This window comes from Gossypium hirsutum, chromosome D10, assembly GCF_007990345.1.
Source record: "Gossypium hirsutum isolate 1008001.06 chromosome D10, Gossypium_hirsutum_v2.1, whole genome shotgun sequence".
Lineage (NCBI taxonomy): Eukaryota > Viridiplantae > Streptophyta > Magnoliopsida > Malvales > Malvaceae > Gossypium > Gossypium hirsutum.
Window position 1 is genome coordinate 43,110,841 of NC_053446.1, and position 21,722 is coordinate 43,132,562.

Sequence of the window (21,722 nt, forward strand, 5' to 3'; positions counted from 1 at the left end):
TATGGAAAATATCATAATGTAATATCCTTTCTAAAATGATATTAATTTCTATATATTTTATGTTTGACCGCAATTATTATAACACTTTATTTTAATAATTTCTGTTGATAATACATAATTAATATTTTATATGAATCAAACTCATACATTTATTTTAACTATGTTCTCTATTCTTGTACAACGAATTTGTACATATACTAGGTTTATAATTTCACTTTCAAATTAAATTAATTCAATAATTAATATAATTCTTGTGACATTTAAATTTAATGCCAGCTGCATTTAGATTCTGTTCGTTTCAACCATAGGGTGTGACCCTGTAGGCTCTTGTAACAATAGTAGTAATACTAGAGCACTTTTAATGTTACAAGCAATGAGTGAAATCTAGCAATACATCATCGCTACCCAAGATACAAGAAGTCGTGGTTCGACATAACCTTTCTGTGATAATTTTTCATGTATTATATTCTTTTGTCCTTTATATCTCGATTGGACACAAGTCATGGAATAGTCATACTTGCAAAGTCCAATCTCGTGTTTCTTAATACCTGAAATAAAATACAATAAACAAATAAGTGTAATATTTCATATTAACTTATTTGAGCATGGCCATCCATTTCTAGTCTCTCTCCATCAAATAGCCTAAGATATTGCTCCCATTACGTAAGAGGGACAAATCCTATCTTGATTAATCATTTCCCACTACATACATTGTGGCATACCTAAAATAAGTCTTTATACTACAATGATGATCTCAAGTCTAAGGATCGTTTACATAGTTATCACTATAAGTAATGTTGTGACTATTATAATCAAAGCAACATACTCATAGCGAGTCAGTCTAATATGTCATTCTCTAACATATATTCATGTAATGATTTTGACATCCCTATGTTAATGGCAACACTTTTTCATCAATCAACTAAATATTAGTCTTAATGCACTATTGTTGTCCAAGCCCATAATAATACTTTACTAAGGACCTTTTAAAAATAATCATATTACTCACGGGACATTATTATAAATCAGCTTATTTTACACGAACAGAAAGTGAAATTAGAATAACAATGGCAATGACTTTTATTAATAAACAAGGTAGAATGAATATGTGATTACAATCAACTCTTGATTGGCCTTTGGGCATACTCTAACATGAGCATATACGAATTCTATTTAAAATAGATTAGGATATCACCAATGAACACAACTGTTACTATATATATATCCAGGTCAGGTTGAAAAACTCAATTCATCAAATTCATAAGTTAACAGGGCATAAATTAGTCTAAACAACACTACAAAAACTCATAATGGTCATATTGAATTTGAAAAGCAGTTTCTATCACCTCACAATCTTTAACTAACAACTGATAATAACCAAATTTGAATTTATCTTCGAGAAAAAAAATCGTCTATATGAGGTAATGGATTTTTTTGTTCTTAATCCTTAATTTATTCAATTATCTGAAATCAAAGCATAATCTCATTGATTCGTCTTTCTCTTTCACAAATAACATAGATGTACATTAGGAAGATACACTCAACCGAATAAAATCTCTATCTGATAACTATTGCTACTGTGCTTCATTTCATAATTTTAGTAAATAATACATAATTAATATTTTATATGAATCAAATTCACCCATTTATTTTAAGTATGTTCACTATTCTTGTACAACAAATTTGTACATATACTGTGTTTATTATTTAAGTGTCAAATTAAATTAATTCAATAATTAATATAATTCTCGTGATAGTTAAATTTAATACCAATTGTGTTTATATTCTTTTCGTTTAAACCATAGGGTGTAACCCTGTAGGCTATTGTAACATTGGTAGTAATATTAGAACACTTCTAATGTTACAAGCAATGAGTGTCATCTAGCAATGCATCACCACAACCCAAGTTACAAGAAGTCATGGTTCGACATAACCTCTCTGTGATAAATTTTTATGTATTATATCATTTTGTCCTTTATATCTCGAGATACAAGTCATGGAATAGTCACACTTGCAAAGTCCAATCTCATGTTTCTTGATACCCGGCATAGACTACAATAAACAAATAAGTATAATATCTCATATTAACTTGTTTGAGCATGACCAAGCATTTCTAGTCTCTATAGTACAACCTGTTACAGTAGAAGTTTGAATGTAGCAAAATATACGACTCACTATGTTAGGACAATGATGATCTCAAGTCTAAGGATCGTATACATAGTTATCAGTATGAGTAATGTTGTGACTATTATATAATAATCCAAGAAACATACTCGTAGCAGGTCAGTCTAATATGTCGTTCTTTAACATATACTCATGTATTGATTTTGACATCCCTATGTCAATGACAACACTTTTTCATCAATCAATTACATATTAGTCTTAATGCATTATTGTTTTCCAAGCTCACAATAATACTTGTCTAAGGACCTTTTAGGAATAATCATATTATTCACGAGACATTGTTATAAATTAGTTTATTTTACACATACAGAAAGTGAAACTGAAATAACAATGGCAATGCCTTTTATTAGTAAACAAGGGAGAATGAATATGTGATTACAATCAGCTCAAGATTGGTTTTTGGGCATACTCTAACAACTCGATATAAGGTGTGTAACAGAGATGGGTAGGAACTTTTATAAAATACGCATTGTTTTAAAAAATCTTCGATATGACATGCTTGAGTATCAGTGTTATAACTTATGAATATTATGATGTTTGTTATGTCATGCTTGAAATACCTTGATATGTATGTGAATATTTTTGTGTTGATTTCACATTGGGCATTTTAAAGCTCACCCACATCACTTATGTGTTTCAGATAATCCTTGTGGATAGGACTCGAATTCGATTGTCAATGATGCTCTCAGAAATGTTTCTTGTACAATTGTGGATTTTTCATATGCTTTGGAATTTTATGGACTTTATGACTTCTTACTAGGATTTTATTTTGGGATAGATTATTAAATTGTGTCATGGCATCGTAAACTCTATATATCAAATTTGAATTTAACGATGATCACGTTGTTTTAAAAATATTAAGCAAGGTTGTTTTCAAAATTTTATTAAATGCATCGTATTTAAGAGAAATACTAGCATGTATTTTTCAAAGACTAAACCAACGTACTTCAACTCAAGTTTTCTCCATTTTTATGTCCCATGTAATCGTTTAGATTAGGCCATAACGTCTAGGCCTGGTTTGAGGGGTTACACTAAGTGCCTAGCTCAAAGGCTAACATCCCTCTCGAACATACCTCGAGATGAAGTGCCAAGCCTGAAGGCTTTACATCCGCACTTGGTAACACATCAAAAACAGTGTAAATATAACACGATAGTCCGCAAAAAATGCTAGACTTCAGTATATTCAGTGAACATGAAATATCATGAATCATTATCTCATCACATATCAAACCCGTATTGCGTGCACAGTATAACCTATTAGCATGCCAATCGTACTCTATCCTACGTTCATCCGGCTCAAGGGATATCATCTTTAACTAGTATTACATATAAATAATTAACTCAATTATCATCAAATTATCATCAAATGTAAATAATAAACTATTCATGATTAACTTCTTACTTGAAAATACTGTACAAAATATATTAAATTAAACTGATCGAACTTACCTGATCAAAAATGATGTCGAAGTCAAGACAATAATAAATCTGTTACTTTAGCCTTTTTGCCATTCAAGCATGATCGATTTATTTCTTGATCTACTAAAGAAGAAACCCTAGCTTGGCCAAAACTAGCAAGGTCCTCCCATGGTGTATTTGGTTTTGAACAACAAGAAGAAAGGAAATTAATGGTAGTATTCTTTAATCCTTTAAATTTTAACTTACCTTATAATTATTTAGAAATTTAACTGTTTAATATAACTTATAAAATTAATAAATCATGTCCATAAGTGTCCATAATATAAGTATATGGTATAAGTACCATCTAAGGAAGGTTTAATTGCACAATTGGTCCTTCAATTATTTTAAATTTTTAACTAAACAACCTTAATTTCAATTTAACCCTAAACTAGTTAGGAATTAATAAGCAAATAGCCCAAAAGTTAGTGGATTAATCATATACATCACTGCTTTGGCTCTTCTACCATAGTTTAATCACCATTTTGGTCCGTTTACTATTTTAAACTTATAGCGATTAACTTTTACCTATTTTACAATTTAATCCTTTTACCTTATTAATTAAGCAATCAATCCCCAAAATTACCGGACCAAACTTCAACTCACCTATAATACGACTCTGTAAATATTTAATAAAAATAATTATTACATTAAATTATGGAAACATGGTCCCAATACCTTATTTTCAAAAACCACTTAACTTTTGAACTGAACCACTTATGCTTATTTATCGTTCAGTTTATAAAAAAAATATTAAGCCAGAATTTAATATAATATTGTAATTAAATCATAAATAGTAAATAATAACATAGACTTGCTCATTGAATTTGTTGTCCTGAAACCACTGTTTTAGACACCACTAAAAAACGAGTTGTTACACTTGGGCCACTTGATAGAGTGAGACTAGAAATGCATGACCATACTCAAATAAGTTGATATGAGATATCACACTTATTTTTTTATTGTATTCTACTCAGAATATAAAGAAATATAAGATTAGACTATACAAGTATGACTATTCCATAACTTGTGACTATAAAAAGTTTATCACATAAAGGTTATGTTGAATCACGACTTCTTGTAATTTAGGTACCAATATGCATTACTAGATGCCACTCAATTCTTGTAACATTTGAAATCTTCTAGTACTACTAACAAAGTTACAAGAACCTATAGGGTCACAACCTATAGTTAAAGCCAACAAACTACATACAAAATACGATGGGCATATACCCTCTTACATACACCTCTAGCAGACTGTATCGCCTAGAAAATAATGTCATCTAGCAGATAGTATCACCTGGCGGACTATATCACATGGCAGACAGTATCGTCTGGTGAACAGTGTCACCTAGTGGATAGTATTGCTTGGCAAACAGTATCACCTAGCGGATGTGATTCACAACTTCTGTCTGTAGTTAAGATTTATGGAAGTTAATATTTTTTTGGAAAGAACATAAAATTTTAATACCTTCCATGATTTTCTCTGGAAGAATAAAGTAATTATTCAATTTTATTATAAATGATTAATAAAAGGAAAAATATCCCTAAAGTAAAAAAGTAAGGAAAAATTCAAAAGGTTTAGTAGCCAGTTTTGAATTTTCTCTAAAAGGTTCATAGGGTTTTGTTGTTCGTGCTTGACTAGGTGGACTACGTAAAGGCCAAGATGATTATGTTGTGGCTTGGAATAGACACCTCAAAGGAAATCAGATCCCTAAAGGTATATCTTCAACTTCTTTTCGACCCGATTCATTCGTCGTACATGGATCTTTGGTTGGTTATCATCAAAATATTTTTTTGTTTTTCCACGAGGCCTACCGATGATCCAACATGATTAAATTAGATAAATGGTCGATGGTTCTAATTGTTTCTTATTTAGCTCAAGAAGCTTTTGAAGGTCCGAGCAATCGAGGCAAAGGACCGGTAGAGTAGATTTTGTTTTGGAGTTTGCTAGTGAGTTCCTTCTTACTTCTTTTGAGTTATTAAACTTCTATGATATGTGGGTTATGTACGGTAAGTTATCTTTACTATAAATGAGTCAATGTGTTGTGACTAGATGTGTATGTAATAATCTAGTGTTGTATGTGTGAGTATGGCTATTATCAAGGTAAAAACACTCTTCTTGTTGCACGAGCCCAATACTAGACAATTTGTGATATGCGAAAAACTTGAAAAGAGATCTGTTTGTGATGCCTTTGGTCAGGCAACTATATTGCAAACTGGACTAACAGATCATGGCCTGACCTATCGAGAAAACACGTGTTCAACTTATCAATGATATAAGTATGAAAATGAACATGGCTGATATGTAGTTCTGATTTTTGAAGCATGGGTCGTTGGTGAACATGTATGTTTGTGAGAGATATGTATAAGTTGGTGGAATGAGTCCGCTTGGGTAGTGTGTGTGTGTGTGTGTGTGTATGTCGTGTTTAACTGGTGATGTGTGGCCACCAAAGATCTATGGATGGAAAATTGACGTATTATGTTTGTATGACAACAAATTGACATATTATGTTTGTATGATAGAGTCTCACGAAAAGTCTATTTTTCTTTATTTACAGGTATCAGTGCTTATTGATTGTTGGACTTCTTGTAAATTAATTGTGTCTAGTTTTGGAACTCACGAAGTTCAATTGAACTTAGCCCATTACTTTTCATTCTCAGGAATTTTGATAGTAAAAGAAGGATCAATTGAAGGGGAACTACACCAGAGTTGCGCTGCTGGTGAGCCACTTGTTTATTTTTGTATAATGCATGGCTATTTGATGGATGGAGTAACAATACATTTTTCATTCAACTTATGTAATTAACTTTGTCATTTGTACTATTCCATTTCTAAAAAGAATTGTCCATGTACTATGAAAGTATACTCCTAACTTTGGTGTTTTGTTTATTACCAATTTTTATCATTTATATATATTCGCCATAAATGAGCAGTGGATGGATAATAAGTTGTCTTTTATAATTCCTAGATATTTCTCTAAATAAATGTATTACAAAATGAAAGAAAAATAATATTTTTAACTAAAAGGGATATTCAAACTAGTTGAATTTTTTAAATGTTAAGTTTTAATCTGCCGGTAACACCCTAGTCCATTGGGCAATTGGTCTGGCTAGGTGTTATAGTCTAGGTTTCCTGACGGGCTAAGGGTTGTTACAAGAGTTGATATCAGATCCTAGGTTGAGCCGATTCTCAAAGAAAAGGAAGGCTAAGTCACGCCCCATCAGGCATGATATATCTGTGGCTGAATCCCTATAGTTTTGATTAACTTAAGCTGTGTTGTAGCTAAGAATAATGTCTGGAAGCTCAAGAGAAGTGACGGGTGAGGAAATTGAGAGATCAGGTTCCTTTGGCATAAGGACAGGGTCCTGCAGTTGATTCAGGCAGCAGAGGAAATAAATTTGAATGTTTTCATCACAATGATGGGTTAATGGTTTGACCAGTTCATGGGAACAACCCAAGTACCTCAACCACCACAACAATATCAGCTTGAAGTGATACAACCAGTACCTCTTGTACCTCAAGTTCTATCTGCAACTCATTATAAAAGAGATCCTATGAGAGAGATAGTTAAATGAGGTGCTAAAGAGTTTCTAGGGGATAAAGTTGACCTCGCGACAATCGAACAATGGCTATCTCATGTATGTAGGATGATTGTGGAACTGAAATACACATTGATAGATAGCCTCACATGCATTGTTTCTTTGTTGGAATGGGACGCGTATCAATGGTGGGAAACACTGATAAGTGTGACCTCATGTAGAGTAATAGATTGGGAATTCTTTTTAATGAAATTTAGAGAAAATTATGTTAACTAGATTTATGTCGTGGAACTGAAGAAAGAGCATCAATATATCAGAAAGGGAAGAATGTCAATAATGGAATACGAACGAGAATTTGTTAGACTTAGTCTTTATGTGGGAGACATGTTCCAACCTAGGGAATCCTTGTGCGGGAAGTTTGAGTGGGGCCTAAGGGATGAAATTCACACCCTAGTGGCAACATCAGAGGTTCAGATTCTAGCAGTCATGACAACCAAGGCTCAAAAGACAGAAACTATAACATCCCGAGATAGGGCCTGGAAGTTTTTGCCTCGTAAATGAGGGTTCGCTAATGTTTTGTGAATTGGGGGTTCCCTAAAAGAATATCAGCAAAGAGTTCATCAGAGATACCGTGAAGCGGTGTACGCCAAAAGATGCAATACGAGGGTGCGCCAAATTCATTGCAAGTTGTGTTCGCCAATTGGTTTGGATAGTTTCTGCATAGTTTTTAGATTTGTGTGATTAAATTGTTTCAAACCTGACACGTCCCTATTACCTCACATGAATGCTAAGAAACCCTTAGTTAATAAGGATCAGTAAAATGCGTATTTACTAAGTAAAGGATTCTGAAAGAACCTAATGTGGTTTCCAAATTCATGAAAGATCGAGTTGCCATGGAATGTTTTTCCGAATGTTATTAAGCATGTTGATAATAAATTGAGTTTAATTAAAGTAATTTTCCTAGTTTATTTATGTTATAATTGTTGCAAATTGTGTTTAATTTTACTAAAATCTATTTCATTCATATAGTTTGCATACTTGGTATAATTTGCATTAGGGATCATTGCATTTAATTTAATATATTTTAATCACCACTTCTCAACTATATTGCCAAATTGTTAATATAATTTTACAAATTAAGTGACTTAGCACAAATACAATCCTTGTGGACACGATAACTCGATACTTATTTATTACTTGATAACGACTGTGTACACTTGCACAAGCCTACGCGTTACACATATCCATGTATGTATGTTGCGAACCAGCCAAACCATCTACTAGCAAGGATAAAGGAAAAACAAAACTCATTTAAAATTCTCAGCTTTTCGGTGAGTGTTATGGAATCACCACACGTATGTGTAAACCAATATGTCTTCAAAAAATTATGGTTTTAAAAGAGTGCTCATGGATTGTTATTGTGTGCGAACTACTATATTTTCCAAGAACTTTGGCTTTCCAAAACTAAGTTCCAAGAGTAAGATTTTCTATAAAACATTGTTTTCAAGTTTCAAGACTTTGTTTCCAAGTTATGTTTTAAAAGGTAGGTTTTATTCAAGCTCCTAAGCGAGCTTATGTTTTAAGATATGTTTTTAAAGCACAATTTCTATAAACTTAGTTTTACGAGCTTTTATGTGAGATATACGTGCACAAGTGTTTTCAAGCAAGCTCCCTATGTGAGCTTTATAAGTATTTTGTGTGAGATCCTTATGTGAGCCTTATGTTGGATATATTGGTATGCCAAAGGATTGTGAGTACTCACCTATAAGTTCTGTGATTCTAGCGTTAAGGCCCTAGGACATGTGGAAAGATAAGGGAATGTCAAGCTATGCTCTATTCACCGGGACATGCTGGCGTACAAGAGAGTGTTCAGCTTTACGCTACACTTTTGGGACATGTTAAGGACTCATTGAGTCATTCTGAGGCGTTTTAAAGAGATTTGTATATCCAACAAATAAGTATGACAAATTACGATGAATGTTAAAGAACATGTTTCATTATTCTTCAAATATTCTTATAAGACAAGTATAAGAGCATGTTCTATGTTATACATGATCTGTATGAGAACAACTATAAGCGAGGACACGAAAAGTTCGTGTTTATGTTTCCTGATTTCTAAACAAGATCAAGCTAAGTTTTTAAGGATGGTTTTCAGCAAGCACATTTGAATCAGTTTTACAAACTTAAGTGTTTTCTAACAAGCAGGTTCTACAAATTGGGTCTCCCACCTTCATAGCAAACCCAGCATGCAAAACGATTTTTAGTCTAAGTTCCCTTCTATTTTAAACTCCATATTTTAGGCATACTCTAATGTTTTCTAAATATTCAATGAATTCTCATTAAACTCACCCACTCTACTTTTACTTCATAAGAAAGTAGATCGTGGGTGGTAGTGGCGAGATGGATGACCTGGGAGAAGCTAATCCTCGAATAATATCTGCGAACCTGAGAATAAGGCGATAGAGTTAATTGTGTGGGCTTAGTTTTATTGTAGTCTGTACTATTATTGAAAATTTTTTCTTAAGTTTAACTTTATTTATTCTATAAATCCTTGAGAATAAACTCTTGTTGCTAATTTCTTCTTCTCGGTATAAATAAACTTTGATGTTTTCTTATTTTTCCTTTAATGCGCTCCATATTGCATTCTTTTGAATTTTTTCAAGTATGTTTTAACCCTACTGCAAGTCAGTTGGATTACGAAGTGCCATTTCATGCAACCCATGTATGTTGTGACCCCAAATATGCATGTGAAACCTTAGAAGTGATAACCTATTGGCTGGCTGCGCGCATGCACATTAAAATAATGAATTTATATAATAATTTTTAAAGCCCGGTTTTACTTGCAAGTGTACAGGTCAGTTTTAATATTTATAGTATTACAATGAAACACCGAAGTATTCCAAGGATTGAACCCAAAGGAAGAAGCGATTGAGCAATAACTAGCATACACAATAGTCTAAGTGGCTACTAATATGATTTTATAGTACTGTAACCCATAAAAGATGAATTTTTGCAAGAAAATGAAATATTCTACCCTAAGGACTAAATTATAAGAAATAGAAACTTAAGGGACTATCTAGCAAATAACTAATGGGGGTCGGTTGACTTCGATGTGGTTCACCAAATTTTAGACTCGGGACATAAATTGCATAAATTACTAAGTGACTCTATTTTATCTCTCGATCTCAATTTTACCGATTTAGATGAATTAGGTCCAGCTTATCTTCTAACCTCACCAGTTAATCCAAGACTAATGAATAGTGCACGACAAGATTACTAAAAACTCGAAATTGTATAGGATTTTTTTAGCAATTTTTACCACCTGTTGACTTAATAATTATATTAATCTTAAGTAATTGTTAATAAATTAACTAGATTTTGTTTAAATGTTACTATTGGACATGAATTTATAAAGTATGTGAAATTATGCTTTATTACATGATTTTTGTGCATAAATTATATTATTTTCATGTTAATTATTAATATGTTAATATTTATTATGCAGTGGGTCCATGGAAGATGAAATTATCATAATGTTGCATGGACATGAATAAATCCACCTTACTTGGACGACAAAACCATGCAAAATTGGGTCATAAGGATATTAATTTTACCCACTTAAAGTGTTGTTACAAAGTGGACATGTCTGGTTATTTATTGGATTATGAAACCATCCAATAAGGGGGAATCAAGCCCAATTTCGGTGCAAGCATATGGCTTCACAAAAATCAGCTTTGTGATATTTTATTAGAGGCCTCTACAGTTGTAATTTAATCAGAAAAGAGCAGTGGAAGATTGTCTTTGAAATTGTCCACTCTATGCCTAATTATAGCATGATTTTTGTGCTCAAAATGAGAAACCAAATCACCTCCCTTTCCATTAATTGTGGCCGACCAAGCAATGGAGAAGATTGAGGGATTCCAATCCATATTTTTAATAAAATCCACCTTCAACTTGACCTATAAATACCACACTACTCTCACCTCTCAAATCATCCCTTCAATCATCAAGCATCCCTCATATCCCTCATCCTTTATTTTTCACAAACATCATTCATTCTCTCATTCCCTCTCTTGCTCTCTTCTCCCCATGCATAGTCATTCCATTTTCACTTCTATTTTAGCCAAAAAAAAGCCTTGAAAAGATCACCTCTTGGCCAACCACCTTGAGGCACCATTAGCGAAAGAGCAATGGGTGGAATGGTGGAACACTTTCAATCCAAATCCGAAAGGCTATTGAATTGAAATAGAGTTTACTCTTTCCTTACTATTTGTTTAATTTAATCATGTTTGTGACGTGTTTTGTGAGTTTTTTAATCAACAATGATAGATTAATTCTGTTTGCCTAGGATGATTGCGTGAATTCAATAATATTTGTTTGAATCATGTTTAAAGTTTTTGTGCATCAGTTGATCATATTTTCAATTAAAATTAAGATGTAATTCATTCATACATGATTCGATGCATTCAGCTTAACTGAGCGATCCTAACCAGACGACGGCTAGTAGACACAATAATTGAAAAGTGCATGCATAATTTAGATCATTAAACCCGACTAAATTGAAGATTCATAATAACCTTAATTAGCTCTATTATCTTGAATAGTTTTTAGGTTTATGTAATTAAAATATTTCAAACTTAATATGTCCCTGTTACCTCACATAAATACTAAGAAACCCTTAGTTTAATATGATCAATAAAATGCATATTTCACTTAGTAAAAGATTCTGAAAGGACTAAATTTGGTTTCCAAACTCATGAAAGATCGAGTTGTCATGAAATGTTTTTTGAACACTATTAAGCATGATCAAAATGATTTGATTTGATTAATGTAATTATCCTAGCCTATACATGTTATTGATTGTTGAAATTATGTTTCTGTTGCTAAAATCCATTCATAGATTTAGATAATTTTTCATACTTAGCTTAAAATTGCTTTAGGGATCAATCTTATATTTAGTTAAATAAATCTAGTTTAACCATCATCGCTCAAATTATTGTGTTTTTATCACCAAATTGTTAACTTATAATTTTGCAGATAATTGATTAACATACACAGTCCCTATGGAGAGGATAACTCATTTTACTTACTTATTACTTGAACAACTATGTACACTTGCACAAAAATCCCGTTACAAGTTTTTGGAACCATTTCTGGGGACTGTTGCCTTAATCATTTTTTATGAAATTAATTTTGTAGTTTGGTTTTTATTTAATTTATTACATTACTAATTTATTCTTTATTATTTATTTTTGATTTATTTATCAGGTGCTTATGAGCATAGATCGAATCATCAATCTATTACTTGTAGACCTTGAAATTGAGCGGACATTTAAATAGAGAATACGCGAGAGATTTGCTCAAAGACAAACCGAGATAGACCTTGGAAATCAAAATTATGGACAAGGTAATGGAGTCAATCATGTGCACAATCCAATCCTTATTGCTAATGATAGGGATCGTTCCATTAGACAATACGCTGTGCTACTCTTCAATGAGTTATATATGGGAATTAAGAGGTCGGATATCGAGGCACCCCAATTTGATTTGAAATCAGTGATGTTTCAAATGCTCCAAAAGGTGGGCTAGTTCTGTGGTATTCCCACGAAAAATCCACATCTTCACCTTCGATTATTCATAGAGGTAAGGGATTCGTTTAAGATACCTAGTGTGATTGAAGACATGGTAAGGTTGAAGTTATTTCCATACTCATTGTGGGATCGAGCATGAGCATGCTAAATTCTTTTCCACCAAGTTCCATTTCTACATGGCAAGAATTAGTAAAAAAGTTTTTGGTAAAGTATTTTCCACCGGGCAAGAATGCAAAGTTGAGAAATGAGATAACCACTTTCCAGTAATTGGATGACGAGTCTTTATATGAGGCGTGGAAAAGATTCAAAGAATTTCTTTGTAAGTTTCCACATTATGGGATTCCTCATTGCATCCAATTGGAGATGTTTTACAATGGTCTCAGCGCACACGCAAGATTGATGGTTGATGCTTTTGCAAATGGTGTAATTTTGTCTAAATCTTATAATGAGGCTGTAACCTCTCAAACCCGGCCTAGATGTTATGGCTAGATTGAAAAGGCTACATTAGCCACCGAAATGGCTAAGCTAACTTACGTTACTTTTGAAAACCTTAAATAAACTCATTTTAGAGAAAATTGTAGTTGTACTTTGAATTAGCTTAAAAGCATTCATTTGTTAGGTCGTTTATACTTAGGATTCATTTTATTATTGATAGTATTATTTTGGGAAAACCATTTTCTTGTCACTCTTCTCTCAAAAAAACTCGATGTTAAACTAATATAGCGAAAAAACCATTTTTCAAGTTATTTTAGAAACTAAGTTGCCTTATCAAATTTCACTTAAGCCCGATATCATGCATTATCCAGTTCTTATGCTTGAGTAATCCATGCATGCAAAAATACCCAAAAAAAATTACCAAGCCACAAACCAGCAATAATTAAAAATTACAAGCCAAAACCAATAAAGACTTAATAATACTTATGAAGAATAGTTCGAGGTCCAAGGTGATTCCCAAAATGCTGAGTCCGGTCCTAATTTTTAGGTTTACCTAAAAAGTTAAACACAATTGTGGGTGAGGTTATGAAAAGCTCAGTGTGTCAAAAATTTATCTAAAAAAACATAAATACTGAATATAGTTAAACAAATTAGCTTTAACAAAAGAAAACAGAACCACCATAGGAATTTCATATCATTACATAGCCATTATCAAATTGATGTAAAATGGTATATGATCATGGGACATTATTCATTTGAGTAAAAATCATTAATTTTGATACCATTCAATACAACACAATACAAAACATATCATAAATCAATAACATTTGAATATGTCGTGAGGATGATGTAATGCAAAAAGGTCCTACCCATACCATCCGCTACACAGCACAAGTTCCCCAGAACTCGTCATCCAAACTCCAAAACATTATGGGCTTAAGCCATTATGGTTAAAACCACCAATAAAAATATGCAAAAAATTCTGCCAGTAAAAATGTGATAAATCGTCATTCCCCTCGGTACTCCAAGTGCAGTGCACAACTATGAATAATGCGAACTTAATATGCTGCCATTACTCTACAGAGCTCCTCCGTTAACCACAAAATCCAAACCCAATGCATATGCAATATGTCATACAATCTCATAAATAATCGTATCTCAATACTTTTCACATTCATTTGACATGCTCAGAATGTCATCAATAATCACATACTTTTAGTAAATGGAAACAATGTTCCAATCTTTCAAAATACCATTGTGTTGGTATCAATCAATATCGTTTAATTTCACATAATTTACTTTAATTTCACATACTTTACGGATTTTCATTGTGCATAAATAACACACTTTTCAGTATAATATAACATATATCTCATGCATTGAAATCATACATAAGCTTAATATCTCAACACATTATATCATTCAATCAAACATTCTCATATCTCATACCTTAAATATGCAATTACAAACTCAATAAAAAATTCATACTAACAAACTAGCAATTTTCCCAACATGTCAATCTTTTAAGGCTCGAAATATACCTGGTTCATGGAACAACAGAAATGTGCAAGTGTATACAATCGAAATAAGTAATGAAGTGACAAGCAAATGTCGAGTTATCATACCCACAGGGACTGTGAACAGAATTATTTATGAATGCAATTTTAAAAACACTTTGGTGAAGAAAATTATTTTGATTTGAATAGGTGATTAAAACTAAGATTTTTAACTAAGTAAAATAAATAAAAATAAAATAAAAGCCCCAATGCACGATTCAAAAGATGATTTTAATCAAGATGACATAATTGTGTTAGATTAATTACATTTCTTAACTTAGAATTATTAAACTCATGTTCATGTTGTTACGAATAAATTCACGGCAACTCGGTAATTTGTTAACTTATGAACATACTCACCTACCAAAATCCATTTGTCTCTTGACTATATCTCTATGTCAATTCAACCAATTAAACAAATTTTAAAAAGCAAATGTGTTAATGCACATACATACTTATGAAATCAAAATAATCTCTTGTACATATCTCTATGCCAATTCAAACAATTAATTTAATTTTCATAAGCAAGTAAAAGATTATGTGAGGTAACAATGTATTTCTACCTTGAAATAGTTTAATCACAATAATCTTGCAAGTTATGCAAGGCTAATGTATCGTTAGATACCGTTGATAATTTAACCCTCAGCTACCTTAGATGATTAAAAATACATTGATTAAGCATTGTATCAATTAATTACAATTTCAGTCCGTTTAAATAATTAATTCATTAGTTACGTTGCAATTGTAATGCAAGAATAACTTAGTCATGGTTTTACTTAATCAAACATCTTACCGAGGCCTATAACAACACAAACACAATTTTAATAAATTAAGTAGACGAAATGCAATCAACCTAACATGAATTAAATTAAGTCATATTAATTAAATTAAACATATCAACATCAAAATTATTCATGGACATGTTCATAAGAATAACAATAAAATTAAAAATGATAGGAAACAAGAATCAAATCCGGTGTTTCTTTGATGCTTGACTAGTTTGCTCCGTTCCTCCTTCTCTACTCATTCTTATTGAACTAAGACTTACACGAACACTTGAATGCTACTGTAAATGATGGTTGAAGGGCTCTTTTTCAAGAGGTGAAATCGACAAGGAATAGGGGAAGAAAATGAAGAACAATGGAATGGAATAAAGAGATAAAAGTGAGAGAGAAGTGAAGAAATGAATGGGTTTGAGATGTGTTTGAAGTGAGCAGCAAAAAGAGTCCCGCTTATTTGAAAACTAAAAATTTATTTTTCCATTTAAGGAATAATTTCTCAAAAAATTATGTTAAAATCAATTCCCAGGAAAGATTGGAGGGGTCACAAGCGGTCCCGCTTAAGGTCCAATCTCCTAAACAGAATTTATTTAAACATACTAATCCCAAAAATATTCCCTAAATCATTTATTAAAAAAAAGAAAAACAAGAAAAATTAAATATCAGATAAAATGAACGAGATTTGATCCCGTTCAATTTTATCCCCTCAGTAATGTTTTAAGCACTGAGCATTGACTCAAAAATTATCTCCCTTACTTTGAAGTTCAAAAACTCTATATGGATAAACTTGGTGAATCGTAAATGGACCGGACCAACGTGATTTTAACTTACCTAGAAAGAACCTTAATTTAGAATTGAATAAAAAGACTTGAGGACCTGCTTTAAATTCTCGAACTCGAATGTGCTTGTCATGCCATCTCGTAAGTTTTTTCTTAAGGAAATTGGCATTCTCGTATAAGAACATTTGGAATTCTTCTAACTCGTTGAGTTGGAGCATCCGTCTTTCTTTAGCAAGTTTAAGATCGAAGTTGAGTTGTTGGAGAGTCCAGTAAGCTTTGTGCTCTAACTCCAATGGCAGATGACAGGCTTTCCCAAAGACCAACCTATAGGGTGGCATCCTTAAAGGTGTCTTGTATGTTATCCTGTAGGCCCATAAAGCATCATCCAGTCTTTTGGACGAATCTCGTTAGTTCAGGCAAACTATCTTTTCAAGTATTCCTTTGATCTCTTTGTTTGCCAGTTCAACTTGCCCATTTGTCTGCGGGTGGTAAGCTATGGCAACCTTGTGCTTCACTCCATGTTTGTTGAGTAACCATTTCAACCATTTGTTCACAAAATGGGACCCTTCATCACTGATAATGGCTCTTGGGGTTCCAAACCTCATGAACACATGCTTCTGCAAAAACTTCATCACAACCTTAACATCATTTGTCGGATATGCCTAAGCCTTAACCCACTTAGACACATAGTATACTGCTACTAATATGTACTTGTGACCAAACTACGTAGGGAAAGGATCGAGAAAGTCAATACCCCAAACATTAAATAATTCTACCTCAATGATATTTGTTCGAGGCATCTCATTTCTGTTGGTGATGTTTCCAACCCTTTGACATCAATCACAGCTCGTAAACATACATTTCTTTAAATAGTGTTGGAAAAAATAATCTAGCTTGCAATACTTTGGCCGCAGTACATGTACCTCCGAAGTGTCCCCCACTAAGAGCTGAGTGGCAATGATATAAAATCTTATGTACTTCATCTTTTGCCACGCATCTCCTGATCATTTGATCTACTCACTTTTTAAACAACTATGGTTCTTCCCAGAAACAGTACTTCACATCATGAAGAAAAATTTTCTTTAAATTATACGTCTTATCAATCGACATCAAACCACAAGCTAAATAGTTAGCAATATCAGCAAACCAATGGGTATTATGGACATGATTTACCTTCAGTATGTGTTCATCTGGAAATATCTCCTAAATGGGTATAAATGGAGAATTCCCTTCTTGTAGCTCCAATCTGGACAGGTGGTCTGCTACTTGGTTTTCTATTCCCTTTTGATCTTGAACTTCTAGATCGAACTCTTGAAGTAGAAGTACCTATCGAATCAGTCTAGGCTTAGTATCTTTCTTGGCAAGTAAATACTTAATTGTCGAGTGGCCTGTATAGACAGTCACCTTGGTACCTACAAGATAAGATTGAAACTTGTCAAAAGCAAACACTATAGCAGGTAACTCTTTCTCTGTTACCGTATAATTGAGTTGAGCTCCTATCAGAGTCTGACCTGTATAGTAGATGGGATGAAAAACTTTGTTCCTTCGTTGGCCCATGACAGCTTCTATCGTGAAGTCACTTGCATCACACATCAATTCAAATGGCAAATCCTAGTCTGGTGTGACGATTATGGATGCTAAAAATATCCGACTCTTCAAATATTTGAAAGCTCTTAAGCACTCCTCATCAAATTTGAACGTCAAATCCTTCTCCAATAATTTGCTTAAGGGTTTAGTGATTTTGGAGAAGTCCTTGATAAATCTTTGATAGAAACCGACATGGCCCAAAAAGCTCCTAACACTCTTTACAGATGTTGGAGGTGGGAGTTTCTCAGTAACATCTACCTTTACTTTATCTACCTTGATTCCATGTCTTGCTATCTTAGAACAATACCTTCTCATACCATGAAATGGCACTTTTCCCAGTTGAGTACGAGGTTTGTTTCTTCGCATAGCTTTAATACCTTGGCTAGATTGGCTAGGAAATCATCATATGTATCTCCGAATACTGAAAAATCATCCATAAAGACTTTCAAGTATTTCTCAACCATATCAGTAAAAATAGACATCATACATCTTTGAAATGTAGCAGGTGCATTACATAAACCAAATGGCATGCGTCTAAATACAAATGTACTATATAAATAGGTGAATGTTGTCTTGTGTTGACCTTTCATTGCTACTGTAATCTAATTATACCCTGAGTATCAATCGAGAAAATAGTATCTGGTCTAAAAACGACAAACGAAAGTGATCTTTCCTAGTTGCCTTGTTCAGCTTTTGATAATTGATGCAAATTCTCCATCCTGTAACCGTTCTAGTTGGTATCAAATCGTTATTCTCATTCTCAATGATTGTAATACCTCTTTTCTTTGGCATGCACTGGACCGGACTTACCCATGCACTGAGATGGGGTAAATTATACTCGCATCTAACCACTTAATGATTTCTTTCTTTACCACATCCTTCATGATAGGGTTTAGTCTTTGTTGTCCATCAATCATCCCTTTTTCTCCATCTTCTAGGATGATCTTGTGCATGCATACAGACAGACTAATGCCACGAATATTAGCTATTGTCCATCCAATAGCCTTCTTGAATTGCTTCAATACTAGGATGAGTTTCTCTTCTTGCTCAACGGTTAATTCTGCTGAAACAATCACGGGAAAAGTAGAAGCATTACCTAAATAAACATATTTTAAATGTAACGGGAGTACCTTCAGTTCTAATTTAGGTGTCTTCTCAATTGACGCTTTTGGTTGGGCATAATCCCTATTCTCCAACTCCAAAGATTTAAAATGAGATTGTGGATTAAATCCCCTTTGATTGGCTTCTAGCAAGGCTAAGTATTCATACTCCTCTTCATCATTTGAAGGGTCCGATGTCAAAATTTGTTCCACTAAGTCCTTAACATAGTTGAGTTCCTTTCCCATGATTATTTCCTCTAAATTGGAAACTACAGAGCAATCATCAATCGTGTCGGAAAATCACATAGCCTTAAAAACATTAAATGTTACATAATCGTCCTGAACACGTATAGTAAGATCACCCTTCTGCACATCAATAAGGGTCCTTCCGATTGCTAGGAAATGCCTTCCTAAGATGATTGACACTTCTTTGTCTGCTTCAAAGTCTAGAATAACAAAGTCAACAAGAAAAATAAAGTTTTCTACACGTATCAATACGTCCTCGATTTTTCCTTCTGGATGTGCTAAGGATCGCTCTGCTAATTGAAGTGTAACCGTAGTAGGTCTAACTTCACCTATCTCTACCTTTCTAAATATTGACATGGGCATCAGGTTGATACTCGCACCTAGATCACAGAGTGTCTTACCACAATATGTTGTTCCAATGTTGCAAGGTAAGGTAAAACATCCAGGATCCTTCAACTTTGGGGGTAGTTTGTCTTGAAGATATGCACTGCATTCCTTTGTCAGGGCTACCGCCTCAAATTCTCCAAGTCTTTATTTTTTTATAGGATATCCTTCATGAATTTAATGTAGTTCAGCATTTGTTCCAGTTCTTCAACCAACGGGATGCTGATATGAATTTTCTTGAGCATGTCTAGGAACTTCTTGATTTAAATTTCCTGCTTCTGCTTCTGAAGTCTTTGAGGGTAGGGTGGCGGAGGTTTTTTTATTGGAACTGGTTGATTTGTCTTCTGTGCCAATTCTATATCTATTGAAGTTGTTAGTTTATCAGAATTAGCTGGTTGAAAAGTTACCTTATTGGATTTTACAGATTTAGATTCCGATGAAACTAAAATTTCAACAGTCGATTTAACTTTCTCTGAGCCTTGAGCATTAGCTGGCTCATCTTCAACTTCGACGGTGTTGGGCTCTAATTTCTTTCCGCTCATCAATGTTAACACTTTACAATGCTCCTTCCCTGGATTCCTCAGATTCTAAATACCACTGGGTAAAGCACCTTGTGGTCGGTTTCTAAGTTCAGTTGTAAGCTGGCCCATTTAGTTTCCTAGGTTTTTCAATCTAGCTGCTTGGCTTTGGATTAAGCCATTCGATTGTTCAGCTTGAGGTTGTTTCTAAACTTGTTGGGTAAAAATAGGTGGTTGGGTTGGTCTAGGTTGGGCATATGTGTTACTAGATCCAGCCCCTTGGTTACTCTAGGAGAAATTAGGGCTGTTTCACCACGATGGGTTATAGGAATTGGATTGTAGTCCTTACCTTACATGGGTTTGGTTCTGGGTACCCATGTAATACAAGAATTTTTGGTTCGATGGACATTCTTCGAACAAGTGTCCTTCCCTATAATAAACACAGGCTACATTTTCAAATTGATCCGGTGGCTATGCTCCAAAACTATTAAACCCATTAGTGGCAAAATTTTTAAGCATTAAGGATATTGAGGATACCTGAGATGCGAGTGAAGTAAGAGTGTCTACTTCATGTATTCCAATGACTCGTCTTCCTGACGCTGCTCAATTGGTTGGTCATTGATAATTGTTACTGGCAATCCTCTGAATGATTTTATAAGCCTCATAATAAGAATTAGAAAAGAGAGCACCATTAGCAAAAGTGTCCACTGTTGGAACACCGGCACCTCTACGGCGTAGCGGATAAATAAAACATTTGGCGATCCTAACCATGGATCCATGTGTGAGGAACGAATCGAGGTGAAATAAAGGAAGGAATTTGATCTACTATCCAACCAAGCTGCAATCTATTGTGACTCCGGCCTCTACATAATCCACCCAGTTGACAATGAACGGAAGGAATCCCCAAAACTATTTTGGAAAAGACTTTGCTTTGACGGCTGCTAGACCCCAAGCAAAGAAAAAATAGGCTTTTTATATCTATTTTTAGGGTTTCTAGAAATTAAATAAATAAACAATGTTTTAAACCAAAAGTTATAATTACATTAATTATAATAATGATTTCGGTAAACTCTATATTTATTTGAATTTATATACTAACCAAATTCATGTTCTCATTATGCGTACAACAACCTTGTACATAATGTGTTCGATATTTGATTACCCAATTAAATTAATTATATTATTAATTTAATTCAAGTGACAACCAAGCACAATACCAACTATGTTTAATTCCGTTCATTTCAACTATAGGGTGTGACGTTGTAGGTTCTTGTAATGTTAGCAGTAATACTAGAACGATTCCAATGTTAAAACAATGAGTGGCACCTAGCGAATGCATCATTGCTACCTAAGTCACAAGAAATCATGATTCGACATAACCTTTTTATGACTAACCTTTCATGCAATAATCCTTAAGTCCTTTATCTCTGGATTGGACACAAGTCATGGAATAGTCACACTTGCATAGTCCATTCCATATTCCTTGATATCTTAAGTAGACTATGATATACAAATAAGTATGACATCTCATATTAGCTTATTTGAGCATGGCTATGCATTTC

The 21,722-nt window shown here is 33.4% G+C and overlaps 1 non-coding gene across 1 annotated transcript; it reads right to left on the reverse strand.

Moving 5' to 3' along the window:
• Nucleotides 1–13,010: 13,010 nt before the first annotated feature.
• LOC121222881 (small nucleolar RNA R71) lies at nucleotides 13,011–13,117 on the reverse strand. Its single transcript, XR_005920251.1, has one exon. It is a non-coding gene; the product is annotated as a small nucleolar RNA R71 (small nucleolar RNA).
• Between the last annotated feature and the right edge of the window lie 8,605 nt (nucleotides 13,118–21,722).